This window comes from Oncorhynchus clarkii, chromosome 26 (genome assembly GCF_045791955.1).
Source record: "Oncorhynchus clarkii lewisi isolate Uvic-CL-2024 chromosome 26, UVic_Ocla_1.0, whole genome shotgun sequence".
Taxonomy (NCBI): domain Eukaryota; kingdom Metazoa; phylum Chordata; class Actinopteri; order Salmoniformes; family Salmonidae; genus Oncorhynchus; species Oncorhynchus clarkii.
The window spans coordinates 17491579-17514893 of NC_092172.1; the positions used below are offsets into that span (position 1 = coordinate 17491579).

General features: G+C 45.2%; 1 long non-coding RNA gene across 1 annotated transcript in view; it reads right to left on the reverse strand.

The window, feature by feature from the left end:
* Nucleotides 1-16943: 16943 nt before the first annotated feature.
* LOC139384825 (uncharacterized) overlaps nt 16944-23315 on the reverse strand; it is a 61928-nt gene continuing 55556 nt past the window's right edge. The window contains exon 3 of the long non-coding RNA XR_011628882.1: nt 16944-17137. This is a non-coding gene — a long non-coding RNA (uncharacterized lncRNA). The remainder of the gene's footprint in view (nt 17138-23315) is intronic.

Below are 23315 nucleotides of genomic sequence, written 5' to 3' on the forward strand. Positions count from 1 at the left end.
ACCACACGGTCAGGACTACCTCCGCCCTATAAGCTGTCTCGTTGTTGTAGGTGATCAGGCCTACCACTGTTGTGTCATCTGCAAATGTAATGATGGTGTTGGAGTCCTGTTTGGCCATGCAGCCATGAGTGAACAGGGAGTACAGGAGGGGACTGAGCACGCACCTCTGAGTGGCCCCTGTGTTGAGGATCAGCGTGGCGGATGTGTTGTTACCTAACCTTACCCCCTGGGGGCGGCCCGTCAGGAATTCCAGGATTCAGTTTCAGAGGGAGGTGTTTAGTCCCAGGGTCCTTAGCTTATTGATGAGCCTTGATGGCACTATGGTGTTGAACACTGAGCTGTAGTCAATGAATAGCATTCTCACATACAGTATATCACAAAAGTGAGTACACCCCTCACATTTTTGTAAATATTTGAGTATATCTTTTCATGTGACAACACTGAAGAAATTACACTTTGCTGCAATGTAAAGTAAAGTAATGTAAAGTAGTGAGTGTACAGCTTGTATTACAGTGTAAATTTTCTGTCCCCTCAAAATAACTCAACACACAGCCATTAATGTCTAAACCGCTGACAACAAAAGTGAGTACACCCCTAAGTGAAATGTCCAAATTGGGCCCAAAGTGTCAATATTTTGTGTGGCCACCATCATTTTCCAGCACTGCCTTAACCATCTTGGGCAGGGAGTTCACCAGAGCTTCACAGGTTGCCACTGGAGTCCTCTTCCACTCCTCCATGACGACATCATGGAGCTGGTGGATGTTAGAAACCTTGCACTCCTCCACCTTCCATTTGAGGATGCCCCACAGATGCTCAATAGGGTTTAGGTCTGGAGACATGCTTGGCCAGTCCATCACCTTTACCCTCAGCTTCTTTAGCAAGGCAGTGGTCGTCTTGGAGGAGTGTTTGGGGTCGTTATCATGTTGGAATACTGCCCTGCGGCCCAGTCTCCGAAGGGAGGGGATCATGCTCTGCTTCAATGTGTCACAGTACATGTTGGCATTCATGGTTCCCTCAATGAACTGTTAGCTCCCCAGTGCTGGCAGCACTCATGCAGCCCCAGACCATGACACTCCCACCACCATGCTTGACTGTAGGCAAGACACACTTGTCTTTGTACTCCTCACCTGGTTGCCGCCACCCACCCTTGACACCATCTGAACCAAATAAGTTTATCTTGGTCTCATCAGACCACAGTAATCCATGTCCTTAGTCTGCTTGTCTTCAACAAACTGTTTGCGGACTTTCTTGTGCATCATCTTTAGAAGAGGCTTCCTTCAGGGACGACAGCCATGCAGACCAATTTGATGCAGTGTACGGCGTATGGTCTGAGCACTGAGCACTGAGCACCCCTTCAACCTCTGCAGCAATGCTGGCAGCACTCATATGTCTATTTCCCAAAGACAACTTTTTAAAAAAAAACCTTTATTTAACTAGGCAAGTCAGTTAAGAAAAAATTCTTATTTTCAATGACGGTCTAGGAACAGTGGGTTAACTGCCTGTTCAGGGGCAGAACGACAGATTTGTACCTTGTGAGCTCGGGGATTTGAACTTACAACCTTCCGGTTACTAATCCAACGCTCTAACCACTACGCTACCCTGCCGCCTCATCATACCTTTGGATATGATGTTGAGCACGTGCACTTAACTTCTTTGGTCGACCATGGCAAGGCCTGTTCTGAGTGGAACCTGTGCAGTTAAACCGCTGTATGGTCTTGGCCACCGTGCTGCAGCTCAGTTTCAGGGTCTTGGCAATCTTCTTATAGCCCAGGCCATCTTTATGTAGAGCAACAATTCTTTTTTTCAGATCCTCAGAGAGTTCTTTGCCAAGAGGTGCCATGTTGAACTTCCAGTGACCAGTCAGTATGAGGGAGTGTGAGAGAGATGACACCAGATTTAACACACCTGCTCCCCATTCACACCTGAGACCTTGTAACACTAACGAGTCACATGACACCGGGGAGGGAAAATGGCTAATTGGGCCCAATTTGGACATTTTCACTTAGGGGTGTACTCACTTTTGTTGCCAGCGGTTTAGACATTAATGGCTGTGTGTTGAGTTATTTTGAGGGGACAGCAAATTTACACTGTTATACAAGCTGTACACTCACTACTTTACATTGTAGCAAAGTGTCATTTCTTCAGTGTTGTCACATGAAAAGATATACTCAAATATTTACAAAAATGTGAGGGGTGTACTCACTTTTGTGATATACTGTAGGTGTTCCTTCTGTCCAGGTGAGAAAAGGCAGTGTGGAGTGCAATAGAGACTGCATCATCTGTGGATCTGTTGGGGCAATATGCAAATTGCAGTGTGTCAAGGGTTTCTGGGATGATGGTGTTGATGTGAGCCATGACCAGCCTTTCAAAGCACTTCATGGCTACAGACGTGAGTGCTACGGGTCGGTAGTCATTTAGGCAGGTTACCTTAGTGTTCTTGGGCACAGGCACTATGGTGGTCTGCTTAAAACATGTTGGTATTACAGATTCGGACAGGGAGAGGTTGAAAATGTCAGTGACAACACTTGCTAGTTGGTCAGCGTATGCTTGCAGTACACGTCTGGCTCTGCGGCCTTGTGAATGTTGACTTGTCTAAAGGTCTTACTCACATCGGCTACGGACAGCTTGATCACATAGTCTTCCGGTACAGCTGGTGCTCTCATGCATGTTTCAGTGTTATTTGCCTCGAAGCGAGCATAGAGGTAGTTTAGCTCGTCCGGTAGGCTCGTGTCACATGTGCATGTGTCTGTGCGTGTTTTTTGTTGTTGTGCATAATGGTTGATGTCTCTCTTTTTGGCTAGTTGATTGGATTGGGTAAAGGGAATCACTGTATCTGTATATGTCTGGAACAGTCAAGTGCATATGTCTGCCAGAATAGTGCATGTTCCTCAGTGAAAAAAATGTTTTCCTCATTTTCATTAAATGAGCAGCTTGAATGTTCCCAATGTTAAGCACATATCTTGAAAGAAGACAAAAATAGTAATTATTATTGCTTTTAGTGGTCTACACGGGCAGCGTAGGCTATGCTGTATTTCCTGTAAACATTGGGAGGGAGAAGAATGAGAAGAAGAGAGGGAGAAGAAGAGAAGGAGAAGGAGAGAGGGAGAAGAAGAGAAGAAGAAGAGAAGGAGAGAGGGAGAAGGAGAGAGGGAGACAGAGGGAGGGAGAAGGACAGAGGAAGAAGGAGAAAGGGAGAAGAATAGAAGGTGAAGAATAGAAGGAGAAGAATAGAAGGAGAAGAAGTGAAGGAGAAGAAGAGGAGAAGAATAGAAGGAGAAGGAGAAGAAGAGAAGGAGAAGAATAGAAGGAGAAGAAGAGAAGGAGAATAAGAGAAGGAGGAGAGAAGGAGAGAGGGTGTAGGAGAGAAGGAGAAGAGAAGGAGAGAGGGTGAAGAAGAGAGGGAGAAGGAGAGAGGGTGTAGGAGAGAAGGAGAAGAAGAGAAGGAGGAGAGAAGGAGAGAGGGTGTAGGAGAGAAGGAGAAGAGAAGGAGAGAGGGTGAAGAAGAGAGTGAGAAGAAGAGAAGGAGGAGAAGAGAAGGAGGAGAGAAGGAGAGAGGGTGTAGGAGAGAAGGAGAAGAGAAGGAGAGAGGGTGAAGAAGAGAGGGAGAAGGAGAGAAGGAGAAAATCCTCCTGGTAACAAAGCCATTATATGTGAATGAGGCTGATGGGGACTGGGCTGACATGACGCCGTGCCACTCTGTGTGATTGTGCTCTGCATGAGAGCATCCAGAACATTCCACACCCCTTAGCGCACACATAAACACACGCACACAGACACAGACACAGACACACACAACCATTAACCTAAAAATGAAAGACTTAATGGCCAGCAGAAATATCACTATAAGTATTCATTTACATTATTCAAAAGAATATGAGCTGATAACCAATCATTTCATTTTCCCCTCCCCTATTTATTGTGACATTTTCCAGTGAAACCTCAGTAATATGGGGGGTACTTCACATACGTATATAGCTTTTTTCAAACACTATGTCCTGCTCTCAGTGCGTCCATGCAAGTCGGAGGTGTTACTGCTCATGGTAATGCAGTGGCTCTAATGGCCTTGGAAATATTTAGCTTTTTCTGAAACGCCATAAAACAGCTGGAAATCGGCAGCTTCCATCCAACATATGTCAACAGCAGGATGTAGTTCCTAAATAAATGCATACATGAATATTTCTATTTTTTTCCACCCAAAATATGAGTCCAAAATTATCCATTATGATGCATAAGGGTACAGAGAGAGACAGAGAGGTGCATGGGGCGAGGCTGCTTTAAATGATATATTTCCATGATTGGTTCATTCTTTCCACTTCCTGTCCATTGTGCCAATGCAAACGCCATTGTCTGTGCTGTGGCTCTGTTCGGCCCTCAGAAAGGCCGTCCCCTGGGAGCTCTGCATCTTTTATTAAACAGTGCTACAGCCCCGCTTATCTAATTTAGCAGCCCTACTGTCTCAGATGGAGAGGGCTGGCCTGGGTGTGGGGAGAGGGGACTGGGTAGTGGGGTGCCTCATTCAGCCCCTGGGGGGGGGATGAAGGAGGGGGGGGGGGCGACCTATCAGACACCTCGTCACCAAGCTTTCGGACTGAATCACAATAGAGCAAATTACCTTCTGCTGACAAGAAAAAATGAACCAGGCGCTCGTATGAAAAAAAATAGGACTGTCAGGGAGAGGTGACACATTGATTGCTTAGTATGCGCATCCTGGAGGCTGGGGTTCAGACCCTCCTCCCTATTTATATGTAGAAGAGGCGCAGCAGCGAGGGAAGATGAGAAATTGAAATGCCATGTTAGATTGGGGGGGCCCCCTCTCAAGCCAAGCTCCCCAGCCCAGCACAGCTCAGAACAGCCTCACTGTGGTCCAGAGGATGTGTTCTAGAGAACAGCTACTCTCATACTACCACACAACCATTACCACACATACAGAACTTTACAGGATCACAATGGAAAAGACAAAAGGCGCTTATTAGCATCACCAGCTACCTGAATGAGCTCTCACACACACTAGGTTCCAACACAGATACATAAGACTCTCTAGTGAGGGCCTGTGTATCGTCACAAGACATGACACGACCTGGTCTCTAAGTTATTTTTTATTCCCTCTCTGGTTCCCTGTGTCTGTCCCCCCTCTGTCCCCTCTGCCCCCTCCTCTCTCATCTGTGTCATGGCTCAGATGAATCAGTGTCACCGGTGTTGAGAGCACTTACTGTCAACCCCAACGCCCCAGGCCATGCCACTGATGGACACAAACTATAAAATATCCCCCCCCGGGGAGGCATTGCTCAACCACTGCCCCACAGCCCCGAGCTGGAGTGCTACTATGGGTTTGTGCGCACGTGTGTGTGTGTGTCTCTGTGTGTGTGTGTGTGTGTGTGTGTGTGTGTGTGTGTGTGTGTGTGTGTGTGTGTGTGTGTGTGTGTGTGTGTGTGTGTTTGTCAGAGAGTTTGTGTGTATGTGTGTTTTGACCATGTAAGTATGGTTTGTGTGTGCAGTCCTGTGTACAATAGTGAGAATTGGGGAAGAGGAATGGCTGGGGGTGTATATCAAGCTAGAAAAATGTCAGTTTGTCATGTCAGAGGATAATGCTCATCCTGGTTTTAAGGCTCTTGTTGTAAGAGGAGCCTGTCTGATCCATGCTGTGACTCCTCCACAGAACCAGCACCATGCTCCTCCCTTGGTCCCGCTCTCATTCAGGATCCAGGCTCAGCCTCAGCTCTGCTCTGGACCTCAGTGGATGGATGCTGGACATCCTGGCTGAAACACTATGCTTGTCTCCTGGCCTCTATAGTGCATCAGAAGTTTGTCTGGCTATGCTATAGATGACAACTATCAATCATGGTGTCTGAGGACGCGGGTCATATCTGCTGATAAGTAGTGTGGAAACCCCCCTGTGTGCCGGCCTGCTGGCTATGGGCTGGATGGAGAAGGGTGTGGGAGGGCTGTGAGGGGGCTGCAGGGCTGGATGGAGAAGGGTGGGGGAGGGCTGTGAGGGGGCTACAGGGCTGGATGGAGAAGGGTGGGGGAGGGCTGTGAGGGGGCTGCAGGGCTGGATGGAGAAGGGTGGGGGAGGGCTGTGAGGGGGCTGCAGGGCTGGATGGAGAAGGGTGGGGGAGGGCTGTGAGGGGGCTGCTTTGCTGGATGGAGAAGGGTGGGGGAGGGCTGTGAGGGGGCTGCAGGGCTGGATGGAGAAGGGTGGGGGAGGGCTGTGAGGGGGCTGCAGGGCTGGATGGAGAAGGGTGGGGGAGGGCTGTGAGGGGGCTGCAGGGCTGATGATGGAGGGGGTGGGGGGTGAGAGTCCTTGGGCATCTCAAGGAGGAGGAGCACAGGGTTGGAAATGGACAGAGTCAAATGCAGGTCACTGATTACACATTTTGCTCCTTTTCTTTTGTCTTTGTGACGAGGTCAGGTGGAACTCAGACAAACACACAGCTCAACGTGGCTTAGCGGAACAGACGTTTGATCAGAACAGTTCTTCTGACAAAAGAAAGACGAAAACAAACAAATAAAACCAGCAAATACAATAGTGTTTAAATATATACTTTTTATTTATTTGTTAGCTCTATTGGCACTCTAGCTTCAGAGAAATACCCATTAGTCCTGAAAGTGTTAGTAAGTCTATGGTCCTCAATACAGTATAAACATCTTAACTGTCATCCTATTGTCCTGGATTGAGTATCCTGTATGTGTTTGGGACAGGTACAACAGCTTCTTATAATTTAATGGTAACTTCAAATCCCGGGGCTCAATAACCTGAGTCGTATTGTAGAACTAGATTCCATCTCTGATAGCGCTCTGAGCCAGCCAAGGTAAGATGGCGGCAGATGCCTAAGCAACGGCTTGTGCCTCAGAAGGAAATAGCCACTCTGATTCTCAGATTTGGTTTGGTTTGTACAGTGCCATTTGTTGAATGCTTGTTGCGTCTGACCAAAGCCTTTCCCTGTGGTTTCGGGGGGGGAGGGGTGGTGTGCGTAGTTCCTGTCCCTGTCGGAGGGTGCAGGGGACTGAGTGATAAAGAGGTGGAGGCCCTCGCTGTGACCCCTCCACCAGTAACCCGACCCCTGCCACTGTCCCCCAGGTCCACGGGCCTGTGCCCGCCGGGCCTGCCTAGGCGCCATAAAACTCATCTATAATTTCTGATGAGTGCAATGCCATCTCCACTTCATGATTATATGATATTCCTCACCTCAGCCGATGAGGCCAGGGGGCCGTTGTCTTAATGAGGTGCCTCAGAGTTCAGGATGGGGGATGGAGAGATGAGGAGAAGGAGGAGGGAGGGATGGAGAGCTGTATGCACAGGCGAAAAACCAAGCGAGCCAGATTGCAAAATACCACATCAGGAGAATAATTTATAATTTGTTGCATTGTAAGACATTGCTGTCTGAGTTCACTGTGATAATGCGGCTGCAAAATGTGTAAACATAATCTACCTCAAAAGCAGTGGATGAGGAAGAGACCACAGGCCAGACAGAACAAGCCATTCCAACCACAGAGCCCACATAACAGAGAGACCAGACATTAAAACCATGCTTAGGGATATAGCCGACCACTCCTTAATACACGCATAATCAGTGATCACTACAACATCCTGGTCCTGATGAGGACCACCTACGTTAGTCAGATTCCCTGAGTGACATTCCATCTCTAGTGCATAGCTGTGCTGACGATAGTTCCTCTGGATGATATGAATAAGCAAATAACACATTTTTTCCAGTCGTTTAATCTCTGAGCAGGGCAATTAGTTAGAATGTAGTTTGTGGGGCTTTTTTCTGTCCTTATTATTGTTACTGAAATGTCAGGCTCTTATTTAGCTGTGGGATGAATAATAAATATGCTGTAATTACTGTCCTCAATGAGCTAACAGGCTGGATGTTTTAATGGTGGAGGAGGGAGACTGTTTCTTTCTTTATACCACCTTTCTCTCTCTCTCCTTTCTCTTTCTCCCTCTCTCTCTTTAATTGGATCTTGTAATTAGTTTCTCTGATGGATCTGGGAGGTCTGAGGCATCCTCTGCAGCGTTCATTAGCGTCCATGGCGGAGGGGGCAGCTCTTTAAAAGCTCTCCCTGTTTCTGTCCCTGCTCAGCCCAGCCCTGACAGACACAGACCAACACACTATGAGCTTAACATACTGTAGAGGAGGGAAAGGAGAGGAGAAGAGAAGAGAGGAGAGGAGAGGAGGGAGAGGAGAGGAGAAGAGAAGAGAAGAGAGGAGAGGAGAGGAGAGGAGAGGAGAGGAGAGGAGAGGAGAGGAGAGGAGAGGAGAGGATGGGAGATTGTCCCTTTCTGCCTATAATGTTTCAACTTCCTGCTATTAGTTTTTTTCAAATGAGCATATGTGTGTCAGTTACTAAGTGTCAGTTTTGTTTTAGAACAGGCACCAAGCTAAACAAAGGCAGAAAGGAGAGAGCCAAACTAGACAGCAGGACAGGCAGATATGAAGATACAGTGACATATAAGTAGTCTGACAGCATATTGTTGTTACTCTGAGGTAACGGTTAGCAGTATAATCTCAAATCCAGCTGGAGAGATCTATCCGGTATAGAGTATGACTGTTATGTGTGTGTCAGAGTGATCTGAGCTGGTAAAAATGTCATACATGTTCTAATTATAGTCAGCAGAGCAGGTTTACACATTCTATTTAAATAGACACATATAATGTCCAGACATACACAACCCCTCCTCAAGCACCCCAATCCCTCTCCCCCCTCTTCCTCGTTCCCTCTCTCCGCTGGCCAGGCTACACGAGACATCTCTCCCTAATCAGCAGCCTCACCACGCACAGACTGGTTGCCATAGTAATATGCTGGCTGGTCGACATGGCAACCGCTCTGAGGTCCACTATTAAAATGATGAGAGAGAGAAAGGGAGGGAGGGAGGCAGACAGACTGTCCAAGATGGCGGGGGTGGGGGAAAAAAATATGGCAGAGCAAGAAATGGGAAACAGCAGAGAAAAATGAATAGGAGGAGAGAGAGGGGGAAAAGGGAGGGGGGAGACGGGGAAGACGGAGGAGAGAGAGCATCCCTGGAGCTGTGTGAGCTACTTGAGGCATTGTATTCAGTGCTCCTGATATAATGTGTCGCAACAATGCCATTAACCTAATGTATGACGTCATTTACTTTATGGCTTAGTATTTATACATATGAAAATGCATGTGTAGCTCTTCCTAATCTAGAAAAAGGATCGTAAACTAATATTGTGTTTTAAGAGCTACTTAGATTATTATTGCCAATATACTTTAGACATACCTGAAATATGATATGAAAAAATTCATATTTACAAAGTATAAAAAGTTTTATGGACTGCAGGGCCATTATGATGATCAACAGTGACACGTGAAAACTTTATGTTAAAAAGGACAAAGGGGTTGTCATTTGTAGTCTCCTATGATGAAGTCTCCTATGATGAAGTCTCCTATGATGAAGTCTCCTATGATGAAGTCTCCTATGATGAAGTCTCCAATGATGAAGTCTCCTGTGATGAAGTCTCCTATGATGAAGTCTCCTATGATGAAGTCTCCTATGATGAAGTCTCTTATGATGAAGTCTCCTATGATGAAGTCTCCTATGATGAAGTCTCCTGTGATGAAGTCTCCTATGATGAAGTCTCCTGTGATGAAGTCTCCTATGATGAAGTCTCCTATGATGAAGTCTCCTGTGATGAAGTCTCCTGTGATCATCTCCTATGATGAAGTCTCCTATGATAAAGTCTCCAATGATGAAGTCTCCTATGATGAAGTCTCCTATGATGAAGTCTCCTATGATGAAGTCTCCTATGATGAAGTCTCCAATGATGAAGTCTCCTATGATGAAGTCTTCTATGATGAAGTCTCCTATGATTAAGTCTCATGTGATTAAGTCTCCTATGATTAAGTCTCCTATGATTACGTCCCCTGTGATTAACTCCCCTATGATTAAGTTTCCTATGATTAAGTCTCCTATGATTAAGTCTCATGTGATTAAGTCTCCTATGATTAAGTCTCCTATGATTAACTATCCTGTGATTAAGTCTCCTATGATGAAGTCTCCTGTGATTAAGTCTCCTATGATGAAGTCTCCTATGATTAAGTCTCCTATGATGAAGTTTCCCGTGATGAAGTCTCCTATGAATAAGTCTCCTATGATTAAGTCTCCTGTGATTAAGTCTCCTATGATGAAGTCTCCTGTGATTAAGTCTCCTATGATTAAGTCTCCTATGATTAAGTTTCCTATGATGAAGTCTCCTATGATGAAGTCTCCTATGATGAAGTCTCCTATGATGAAGTCTCCTGTGATTAAGTCTCCTATGATGAAGTCTCCTGTGATTAAGTCTCCTGTGATTAAGTCTCCTATGATTAAGTATCCTGTGATTAAGTCTCCTATGATTAAGTCTCATATGATTAAGTCTTCTATGATTAAGTCTCATATGATTAAGTCTTCTATGATTAAGTATCCTATGATTAAGTCTCCTATGATGAAGTCTCCTATGAATAAGTCTTCTATGATTAAGTCTCCTATGATTAAGTCTTCTATGATTAAGTCTCATATGATTAAGTCTTCTATGATGAAGTCTCCTATGAATAAGTTTCCTGTGATTAAGTATCCTATGATTAAGTCTCCTATGAATAAGTCTCCTATGATGAAGTCTCCTATGATGAAGTCTCCTATGATGAAGTCTCCTGTGATTAAGTCTCCTATGATGAAGTCTCCTGTGATTAAGTCTCCTGTGATTAAGTCTCCTATGATTAAGTCTCCTGTGATTAAGTCTCCTATGATTAAGTCTCATATGATTAAGTCTTCTATGATTAAGTATCCTATGATTAAGTCTCCTATGATGAAGTCTCCTATGATGAAGTCTCCTATGAATACGTTTCCTGTGATTAAGTATCCTATGATTAAGTCTCCTATGGTGAAGTCTCCTGTGATTAAGTCTCCTGTGATGAAGTCTCCTATGATGAAGTCTCCTATGATGAAGTCTCCTATGATGAAGTCTCCTGTGATGAAGTCTCCTGTGATTAAGTCTCCTATGATTAAGTCTCCTATGATTAAGTCTCCTATGATTAAGTCTCCTATGGAACGAAGACTAGGAGCAGTCACAGTCTCAGCACTCACTGCTTTTACAACAGTCAGGACCAACAACAATAACACAATCAGCCTTTCAAGAACATGCTAGTCTTTAACACACTAACGCTCTTGGTACCTATATGCATGCAAGCATATTAGATACATTGAGTTGTCAGACTGGGGTGCGGTGTGTAAAATGCTGCTGTCATTTCACACTACTAGTGAATACACCCAGCAGTCCGGTTCATATCCCCAGCCCAGCTCTGTCACTGACTGAGCCTTAGTGCACTTTGCCTGAACTGGGGGAAATACACCAGGGCACACATCTATACTGCTTTCAATCTCTCTCTCTCTTTCTCTATCACTCTCTCCTTTCCTCCTCTCTTCATGTCTCTTTTCACTTTTTTCACCTCTATCAGTCTTTCTCTCCTTAAATTCTTCCCCTGCCTCTCCTGACCCATCTTTTGGTCTCGTACTGCATCTCTCGCTCTCATTCTCGCTCTATTCTCTCTCTCTCTCTCTCTCTCTCTCTCTCTCTCTCTCTCTCTCTCTCTCTCTCGCTCTCGCTCTCTCTCTCTGTCTCTTTCTCTCTTTTCATTAATCTCTCCTCTCTTTCTCTTTGACTAAATCTCTGTCTTTCTTTTCCTGTATGTCTGAGACCCTAATGAATTAAATATCATTCCATGAGGATGCTACTCCAGTAGCCAAACCCAATGGCATTTTGTAGCTTTTTTTCCTTTTGTGCGTGAAATTCCTTTATGAATCAGAGCCCTCCCCCGCCCGAGAGCCTTATGAAAGATAGCTCATTGATGTCCATATTGCGCCATCAGCCCAGGCTTCACTAGCACACCATTCACAAGCAATTAAAGTGAGCTCAAACAGAGTAAGAAAGTGCGTCATCCTCTTAATGCAATTAAGGAAGTGTGCACAAACAGACGCAGGAGAACACACACAGACCCACATAGAGCGTACTGAGGAAAGGCTAGCAGAAAAGGTTAATTTGTCAGGCAACACAAGCCCTTGGCCTGGCCTCACCCTTCACAACTCCAAAACAAGAGAGGGATTCATCAGAGAGAGAAACACACTCACCATCATCAGAGAGAGAAACACACTCACCATCATCAGAGTCGTTGCCTCTTTACTACAGCAGCAGCTGACCACTGTTCCAATGACAGGGCTGTGGTCTGACACAGATTACTTTCACTGAGAGACTCAAAGTGGTCCAACACTTTAGCCCAAGTCTCTGACATTCACAATTACAAGTACTGGCCGATCAATTAAAATCAGCACAGGCCTCATTAAAACATCCGGCCACTCTTCACTTAGACCAATTTAAGATGTGAATGGCTGCTAGCTCAGGGGCTATTTTGCCTCTGCATCAAGCCTTATTATTTATGGCTAGAAAGCCCTGGCTCCATCCCGTGTTGGTGATGGGGGGGGGGAAGTTAATTTGGGTGTTGCGGTGAGGGCATCCCACAGCCCCACCACGTCAGACAGCTGGGAAACAGCTTCAGAAAGCTCACTACTAATTTCCCTCACTTTAGCATCTCATCTGGCTACTGGAGACTGCCTCCTACTGCCTCCTCCCCTCCACAGCTTCATTAACACTCCCCGGGCCAGCCAAGCCAGGCCCAGCCAGGGGATAGGGCCAACCAGGTATAGGGCTAGGGATATCAGAGGTATCAGAAGGTATGCTTCTACCATGCCTCACACACACGCCACATTCAGATATCCCCTTGACAGAAGCATCAGTGCGTGTGTGCACACAGTGGTATCTTTTGTTGGACATAGTTAGTATTGATCTGCCCATTATGGTGTATTATGCACCAATTGGATTCATCTAAGTTTCAAGTCAAGTTCATTGGCTGGTAAGTGACTGGACATAAAGTGCCACGCTTAGCCAACACTGGAGAGTACAGCATGACATAGCTGACCCACTGGTCTGATACACACACACACGCTCACAGACACACAAGCACGCACACACAAACATACACACACAATTAATGACAATAGGACACTTTACAACCAACACAGACTAAAATAGATTTTCCTAAAAGTGTCCAATCAATGGAATCACTACAGGAGTAGATAACAAAGAGGGAATTGAACATTGAATTGAATAAAGAAAAATCATGAGTGTGTTCAGAACAAACTGAGGAGACCAGTAATGAGCAGGCATGTGGCTTTCTGACAGGAACAGAGGGCCTCACTTTACCTTAAATAATGTACAAGACCAAGAATTAGGCAAGCTTCCTCAGTGCAATTTAGCAATGAATAAAACTTTTGTATTCAACCCTAACAAACAGTAGTCTCACTAATGGCAATAAGTAACATTCACAGGACAAAACAAGTTATGTATGTCTGTGAGGAGGCTCTTGGAGGGATACAGTAGCATGGACAGGCGCGGGCCAATAGGAACGGAGGGAGATCATGTTTGTACAGATTCAATTAGAAATTGCAAACAAAGCGGGGCCTTGATGGACCAGAGTAATACAAAAGCTCAGCAAGGCCCTGTGACAGCAACCTATTCATTAACACTCTTAACTATTTAATCAGACCCCCGTCCCCAGAACCCTAAGATTAGGGCTACAGATACAGACAGACAGACAGACAGACAGACAGACAGACAGACAGAGAGAGAGGCAGACAAGCAGACAGACAGACAGACAGACAGACAGACAGACAGACAGACAGACAGACAGACAGACAGACAGACAGACAGAGAGGCAGACAAGCAGACAGACAGACAGACAGACAGACAGACAGACAGAGAGAGAGAGAGGCAGACAAGCAGACAGACAGACAGACAGACAGACAGACAGACAGAGAGAGAGGCAGACAGACAAGCAGACAGACAGACAGACAGACAGACAGACAGACAGACAGACAGACAGACAGACAGACAGAGAGGCAGACAAGCACTGCAGCACAAGCACTGGGAAGTACTCAGAAGTAGATAAGGTACGTCAGGCCATGTACACTGCATTATAGGTATCCTAATGTGTCTGTGTGTATCTGTGGACTGTGTATGTTGTCATGGCAATGCCCACAGTTTCTGAGCAGGGCTGGAGGTGGGTTTGTAAGGTGAACTCTCTCCTTCTTCCGTCCCGCTAATGTGATGTGCTACAGGGGGAAACATGTTATCTGTACAGAGTGAGAGTAGGGAACGAAAGCCAACAACAGTACCCTCTGGTGAGCACAGCCCTCCTCAACTAGTCCCCAGCTGGGTCTCCCTCCCCGAGCAGGGAGTGGCCATTTATCTACCACTTTTTAATTGGGAGAGTTTCTACCCCAGACCCCGGATGCTCCTGTCCATCCCAAAGACAGCCTACCAGACCCCCATCCCTGGGCTAGGATATCAGTCTTCATTTAAACCATCTCTGGAAGCATTAAATGGAAATCAATCATGTAAGTTTAGCAAATAGTTCATTACTGTTGGGCTTCAGATTGATCTGGAGGGGTGTGCTGGCAGCTGAGCCATTTGTCTCCATCTGCCATTAAAAATGAGAAAAGAAGGGAAGAGAGGGAGAGATGGAGAGATAGTGAGAAAGACAGGGGGATCATGGATGTTAGATGTTGGAGAAGAAGAAAGGAGAAGTCGATGAAGGGTGAGGGTGTGTTAGAGGAATGGGGTGATACACACTTAGACTACACACACACACACACACACACACACACACACACACACACACACACTTAGACTACACACACACACACTTAGACTACACACACACACTTTATAATTAGTCTTGATTATTTTTGTATTACTCATATTGCATTGCAGGTAAGACTCATCATTATCCTGATTTTGCACAGAAAAGGGAGTGAAATTAAAGCTTCATTTGTAAAGATCCAATATGATTGGTGCCAGTAACAATGTAACAATGACTATTTTGTCAGTTTAAGAGCTTTGTGAAAAACACCTAATTGCCTCTGTCTATTCTCGCTCCGGTGAAATGTTCCTTTATGCATTAATTACTAGAAAGGAAAGCTTTATCAAACCATCTGCAAAACTGATTGTAAAAGACAAAAGTATCTGAGTAAAGATAGCCTTATTTAAAAGTATCTGAGTAAAGATAGCCTTATTTAAAAGTATCTGAGTAAAGATAGCCTTATTTAAAAGTATCTGAGTAAAGATAGCCTTATTTAAAAGTATCTGAGTAAAGATAGCCTTATTTAAAAGTATCTGAGTAAAGATAGCCTTATTTAAAAGTATCTGAGTAAAGATAGCCTTATTTAAAAGTATCTGAGTAAAGATAGCCTTATTTAAAAGTATCTGAGTAAAGATAGCCTTATTTAAAAGTATCTGAGTAAAGATAGCCTTATTTAAAAGTATCTGAGTAAAGATAGCCTTGTTTAAAAGTATCTGAGTAAAGATAGCCTTGTTTAAAAGTATCTGAGTAAAGATAGCCTTGTTTAAAAGTATCTGAGTAAAGATAGCCTTGTTTAAAAGTATCTGAGTAAAGATAGCCTTGTTTAAAAGTATCTGAGTAAAGATAGCCTTGTTTTATGTCAGTTATTAGAAACTCCATGTTAACACTATAGAAAAAGAGAAGAGCTGCTGAACACGATGCAAACCCTAGTTCATCACAATTTGTACTGTAAACAACATCCTTAAACAGCCATGAATTAAATATTTTATAAGGGTGCTGTAACAAAAACAGATAAAGATTAAAACAAGCAATTCTTTCAGTTTCTGGCTTTGCTAAGGCAGGCCCTCAGTGTGATTTAGTGAGGAGTAAATCTAAGAATACACTGATAGCATTCAGGCCCATGCTTCTGGATCTGGAAGCTGTACATCTCTCAAATGACGGAACACTGATGACTAAAGAGTTGGAAGAACCATTTCTCTTGGCTTCCAAAGATATGTCACATCACTCCCAACAACAAATAGACAGCAGACACCCCCACTCCTGCCGCTACAATGAGCTTCTTCACTGCAGCACGCCAGGGCCTATCGCTGCCTCTTTAACCCGGCCTCACCCCGACACTCTGACACCAAATGTAAAGTCCAACTACCCCCCCACAAATCCCTCCCAATTATAAAAGGTCCTTGAGTTGCTGTTTCCCCCCTCTCTCCAGTCTCTCTCCAGCTCCTGTCTGATTGCTGAGTGTGAGCCAAGCGACACAGGCAATGACACGCAAAGCACCGAGGACCAAGAGGGGCCTGAAAAACAATACTAATCCAAAACACAAAAAAGAAACTAAAGGGGGACTCCTGCACCACAATTACAGGCCATCCAGTCAGGCCCCTGCTCTAGTCAGCACTTAAGGGCTGCCGTGATTTCCGACAGAAAAGGTTATTCGTTTTTATTGGAGGAAATAGATGCTGGGTGGCTTTAAATGGCACAGTAATGCGTGGGTGTTGAAGGGAGGCCTGCTGACCTCGCCGTCCCCAGGGTCCCATTGCGAAGCCTGTGGGTCGGACGCGTCGAGGCCATCACGTAACCTCTCCCCCAGCCTCTGTCTCCTACTGCTCATGCTTGACCCCCAGGTCACTGCAACTCTCTCTGGCCTTGAACTCAACCTGGCCTGCTCCCTCTCCCTCCGTCACTACACTCTCCCCTCCAAACCCACACCCATTCCCCCATCAAAACAGAAAAGCTGCAGCACCACAGCTTCTGATATTTCTACCACTTCACCATCTTCCTCATCTCTGTTTTTTCATCAGAAATTATTGCTCATGGGTATCTTCACGTGGGTGTAAAATATGACTGTTCTCAGATGTTTAATTCATATCCTGAACAAAAATATAAATGCAACATGCAACAATTTCAATGATTTTACTGAATTACAGTACAGTTCATATAAGGGAATCAATTTAAATAAATAAATTAGGCCCTAATCTATGAATTTTACATTACTGGGCAGGGACGCAGCCATGGGTGGGCCAGGGAGGGCTTAGGTCCACCCAATCAGAATGAGTTTTTCCCCACTAAAGGGCTTTATTACAGACAGAAATACTCCTCAGTTTCATCAGCTGTCCGGGTGGCTGGTCTCAGACGATCCCACAGGTGAAGAATGTGGAGGTCCTGGGCTGGCGAGGTTACACGTCTGCGGTTGTGAGGCCGGTTGGACATACTGCCAAATTCTCTAAAACGACATTGGAGGCAGCTTATGGTAGATAAATTAACATTAAATTCTCTGGCAACAGCTCTGCTGGACATTCTTGCAGTCAGCATGCCAATTGCATGTTCCCTCAGAACATGAGACATCTGTGGCACTGTGTTGTGCGACAAAACTGCACATTTTAAAGTGGCCTTTTATTGTCCCCAGTACAAGGTGCACCTGTGTAATGATCATGCTGTTTAATCAGCTTCTTGATATGCCACACCTGTCAGGTGGATGGATTATTTTAGCAAAGGAGAAATGCTCACTAACAGGAATGTAAACAAATTTGTCAAAACATTTTTGAGAAATAAGCTTTTTGTGGGTATGGAACATTTCTCGGATGTTTTATTTCAGCTCATGAAACATGGGACCAACACTTTACGTTTAGATTCTTGTTCGTTATATATTTTAGATGTGCATGAAAATTTAAATTTTGGGGGCAAAACGCTATACAGTGGGGCAAAAAAGTATTTAGTCAGCCACCAATTGTGCAAGTTCTCCCACTTAAAAAGATGAGAGAGGCCTGTAATTTTCATCATAGGTACAATTCAACTATGACAGACAAAATGAGAAGAAAAAATCCAGAAAATCACATTGTAGGATTTTTAATGAACTTATTTGCAAATTATGGTGGAAAATAAGTATTTGGTCACCTACAAACAAGCCAGATTTCTGTCTCTCACAGACCTGTAACTTCTTCTTTAAGAGGCTCCTCTGTCCTCCACTCGTTACCTGTATTAATGGCACCTGTTTGAACTTGTTATCAGTATAAAAGACACCTGTCCACAACCTCAAACAGTCACACTCCAAACTCCACTATGGCCAGGACCAAAGAGCTGTCAAAGGACACCAGAAACAAAATTGTAGACCTGCACCAGGCTGGAAAGACTGAATCTGCAATAGGTAAGCAGCTTGGTTTGAAGAAATCAACTGTGGGAGCAATTATTAGGAAATGGAAGACATACAAGACCACTGATAATCTCCCTCGATCTGGGGCTCCACGCAAGATCTCACCCCGTGGGGTCAAAATGATCACAAGAACGGTGAGCAAAAATCCCAGAACCACACCTAGTGAATGACCTGCAGAGAGCTGGGACCAAAGTAACAAAGCCTACCATCAGTAACACACTACGCCGCCAGGGACTCAAATCCTGCAGTGCCAGACGTGTCCCCCTGCTTAAGCCAGTACATGTCCAGGCCTGTCTGAAGTTTGCTAGAGAGCATTTGGATGATCCAGAAGAAGATTGGGAGAATGTCATATGGTCAGAGGAAACCAAAATATAACTTTTTGGTAAAAACTCAACTCATCGTGTTTGGAGGATAAAGAATGCTGAGTTGCATCCAAAGAACACCATACCTACTGTGAAGCATGGGGGTGGAAACATCATGCTTTGGGGCTGTTTTTCTGCTAAGGGACCAGGACGACTGATCCGTGTAAAGCAAAGAATGAATGGGGCCATGTATCGTGAGATTTTGAGTGAAAACCTCCTTCCATCAGCAATGGCATTGAAATGCGGCTGGGTCTTTCAGCATGACAATGATCCCAAACACCGCCTGGGCAATGAAGGAGTGGCTTCGTAAGAAGCATTTCAAGGTCCTGGAGTGGCCTAGCCAGTCTCCAGATCTCAACCCCATAGAAAAACTTTGGAGGGAGTTGAAAGTCCGTGTTGCCCAGCAACAGCCCCAAAACATCATTGCTCTAGAGGAGATCTGCATGGAGGAATGGGCCAAAATACCAGCAACAGTGTGTGAAAACCTTGTGAACACTTACAGAAAATGTTTGACCTCTGTCATTGCCAACAAAGGGTATATAACAAAGTATTGAGATAAACTTTTGTTATTGACCAAATACTTATTTTCCACCATAATTTGCAAATAAATTCATTAAAAATCCTACAATGTGATTTTCTGGATTTTTTTTTTTCATTTTGTCTGTCATAGTTGAAGTGTACCTATGATGAAAATTACAGGCCTCTCTCATCTTTTTAAGTGGGAGAACTTGCACAATTGGTGGCTGACTAAATACTTTTTTGCCCCACTGTATATCCATTGTTTAGCTGGAATCTAATAGTCGTGTCCTCTATGACTCTCATATGTGGCCTTTAAAATGAATCTTAAGATGAAGGCACTTACTATAAGTCAAACTCCACAAGAGCATCTGCTAAATTACTAAAATGTGGAAAGTAATTTTTTTACATACAGATCTCATATTACTGTATTGAATTCTTTAAGAAAAACTTTTTCTATCACCATCAAGTGATAGATTTTAAACAAATACAGGTATGTCATTGAACAACCCCTTAATTAGATAGTTTAAAAAAAACACTAATCTCTTTCATAATTTCTTTAAACAATAAAAGTAAATTTACTAACGTTTCTGAAAATGAATATACAGCAGTTTGTAATAAAACTCTTCATATATACATCTTCCATATAAACAGACATGCAAAAGTAATATTTATCATTGTATCACAGTAGAAATGTAGTAAAACATGTTTTGAGCCAGCTACAGTATATACATGTGAGCTCCAAACAGTACATAGTAGAGCCTAGCAGTCTGTGGCCATGGTTCCTGCTCTGGGTCCTGCCCAGGCTTGGAATCTGACCCATAAATCTCATCATTCCCAGGCATTGTGTGTGTGTGTGCTTGCGTGTGTGTGTGTGTGTTGGTGTGTGTCTGAAAACATTTCCAGTGTGTGCGGCGGCTCCGTGTTTCCTCCGCTCTGTGTAATGACCGTCCACATATCTCCCGTCACGAGCATGTGCCTGCTCTGCAGATCCAGGGAGGAGACGAGAAGAGAGGAGGACAGAGGAGGGAGAAGGACGCGGCCATATTTGCCTTTGTGCTGTGCCGCCGGTGTGTGTACTCTGCTGTGTGTGACGTTTGTTCAGCATGTGTAAGCTATGATCTGCCTGCTCCTGATGAAGTGATCTTTGAAAGGCCTATGTCTGAGTCCAGTGATAGGCTGTGAAAGGCAGTAATCAGAGACGCATGCTTTTATCTGCTAACCAGATAAACTTCATAGCACAGAGTGTATTTGTCTGCATGTGTTCAGCCATTATGTTCTGCACATGTTTAGTGGTAATATGTTTATGTGTGCACCAGTATATTTCTACTGTCATTTGTGTCTGATGTGAGAGTGAAATGTGAGAGTGGAATGTATGCGTGTGTATATGTGATTTGTGTCTATTTGCACATCTTCAGTGATGTGCAAACATGTCCTGTGTGTGCATGTGTCTGTGTGTGTGTGTAGTCCACAGCCCTGCTCTGCTCTCCTCCTCATCAGTATTCAAGCCAGGTGGGCTCCCGCTCTGACCCACAGCTCAGTACCTAATGGAGGGGCTGATGGGAGCCTGACAATGGCCACAAGGTCCTGACACACGCACACACGCACGCACACACGCACGCACGCACGCACGCACGCACACACACACACACACACACACACACACACACACAAGCAAGTAGGTGACATAGATAGGAGTACACACAGACACACTCACGTAAACACACTCTAGGGTCCCCTTTAAGTACGTACTATGTGCCCTGGACACATTGCCTCTCTAGTATCAGGGTACATTGATTACATTGGCCATTTAACATAGGTTGTTTTTCTTTTCTTCAATACACCAGGGATGCTTTTTGATCAATTTTGTCACCTCTCAGAGTTATTGAGTAAGCAATTATATCGCAGGGCATGGTTCTCTGCTGTTGTGTTGATTCTGCTGCTGCTGCTGTTGTTGTTGCTTTACTTTCTGCCTTTAATTGCCTCAACAACAAACTTTCCCAGCGAACCACTGCCCCTCTAAGTTGATTGCCAGGAAGTGCAGGGAATTAGAAAATTAATGTCACACCAGGGTCAGTGCATTAGAGCATGGCTCTGCTCACATAAACTATCAGAAACCTTGTTTTCTTTCTACAATATCACAGAAACTGTCCCCACCTTTGACTCTATGGAAGAAAATGAAAATGCAATTTTGAGTTTATTTATATTTTCTTTGGAGCTGCTTATAGCACAAGGTTTCCCACCACTAGACCCTACAGCAAGTCATTTTAATGCACTACTCTAAACCTGTGGATGACTTCACAGTGTATACCAGGAACGAAGGAGCACAGCCTACAACACACACTGCAGGAACAAAAAGTGAACTCCTTGAGATGACTAAATACCAGACCCAAGCACCTAAAGCCAGAGGTTCTCACAACAATCCCTTTCCAGCCTGCCTCTCCTAACTCCACTCCACTCACCTCATCTCTCTCGACCCCCCTCTCTCTCTCTGAGGACTGGATAGATCCCCTGCTCCCTGTCTTAGCTCTAATACAGCGGCTGTGGGTCTGGGCCTGCTCTCCCTCTCTCCTCCTCTCTCTCCTCCTGAACGAGGGACACAGAGCTGACAGGCTGTGACCCAGGAGCCCCGGAGGCTCCCAGAGAGAGGAGTAATGGGCCCGACCCCACCAATGCGCGGCACCCTTGGCACTCCCGGGGCCAGCGGCAGCTTTGATCCAGGGGCCCCTGCTCGGGTATTCTGACGCCCGGTGAGGAAATTCGCAGGAACAACTGGAAGAGGCCTGTGTTTATTCAGCTCCCTTTAATGAGGAGGGAGAGGGATTATCAGGGGCCTGGATCTCCCCGAAAAAAAAGAGAGAAAGAAAACTGCTGCTCCAGATGTTGTTCTACCTTTGGCCACTTCAACAGAGAGAGAGAGAGAGAGAGAGAGAGAGAGAGAGAGAGAGAGAGAGAGAGAGAGAGAGAGAGAGAGAGAGAGAGAGAGAGAGAGAGAGAGAGAGAGAGAGAGAGAGAGAGAGAGAGAGAGAGACAGACAGACAGACAGACAGACAGACAGACAGACAGACAGACAGACAGACAGACAGACAGACAGACAGACAGAGACAGTTTGGAGGGGGTGAGGAACCTCTTTATTTATATATTTCCTGGTGTTTTCTTCTTTCTTCACCATGTCCAGATGTAGGAGCTGGCTGGCCGTCTCAGGGTGAGCCTAGAGGAGAGCAGCGGGGGAGAAGGGGGCTCTGGAGGGGGGCAGGAGTTCTAAGGGGCCTGCCGCTCTGGAGAGCCACAGGCATGTGATTTTTGGGAGAGGGTGTAGGTTACCCCCGCTCTCCAGTGTAAGCTTTGCTTTTAACAATTTGTGCTGTCTTATGGGGAAAACGCAGCTATTTCCTGAGTCAGTAACACAAGCTCTAATGCGTTATATTTGCTGTGTCTTACACATAGCCTAATTGTAATTCTAGTTTAACCTCGAGAAAGTGACGCTCATGCAGACGTATGAGATCTTTCACATAGGGGCAGAAGCATAAGCATGGAGTTAGATGGACAAGTCGCCCTGGACATGGACGATGGTGGTCTGGGGGGAGGACAGAAACTACTCTGTATCATGACTACCTGTAGACAGAGGAGACAGACAGACCTAGCCTGACCAGACTAGACCAGCTCTTGACCCCCAGCCTCAGACAGCTGACCTGATCAATACTCTCGATTGTCAACTCATTGAGGAGGGGATTAGGGGCTGGCCACTGGTCACACAACGCCATACACAGAGGTCAGAGGTCAGTCTGACTGGACGCTTTACATGTGCCTTACACGAATACGCTCTGCTTTGTTAATGGTGTCAGATGAGGCAACGCCCCCAAACACTGCAGTCTGGCAACACTCCTTACTTCCCAAGTGTTATTGACCTCTCCCTCCCTGATCTGCACAGCCAGGCTGGCCTTAACCCCCCCCCCCCCCGGCTAACCCTTGACCTATGACCCTGCTGACTTTTCCAAGTTTAAGTCTAGGCCACTGAGGCCAGGGAGTGATAAGGAGAAGAGAGGTGCCCCACTCTGTGACTGTCTGGGAGAAGAGAACACTAGAGGGCCATGTGCTGGAGCTGAGCACCATGGACATACAGGGATCTGCATGGCCTGAATCTCAAAGAACAGAAAACAAACATGAACAGGCTGGAAATGAAAGGGCTCTGGAAAGGATGTCTCTATCCCTCCACAGATCCCATAAAGACCATGTGTGTGTGTGTGTGTGTGTGTGTGTGTGTGTGTGTGTGTGTGTGTGTGTGTGTGTGTGTGTGTGCGCGCGCTCCTACTACTACTCCTTGACAAAATGATTCTCGTCTCCATCTGGCTCCTCTTTGAGAGAGCATGCAG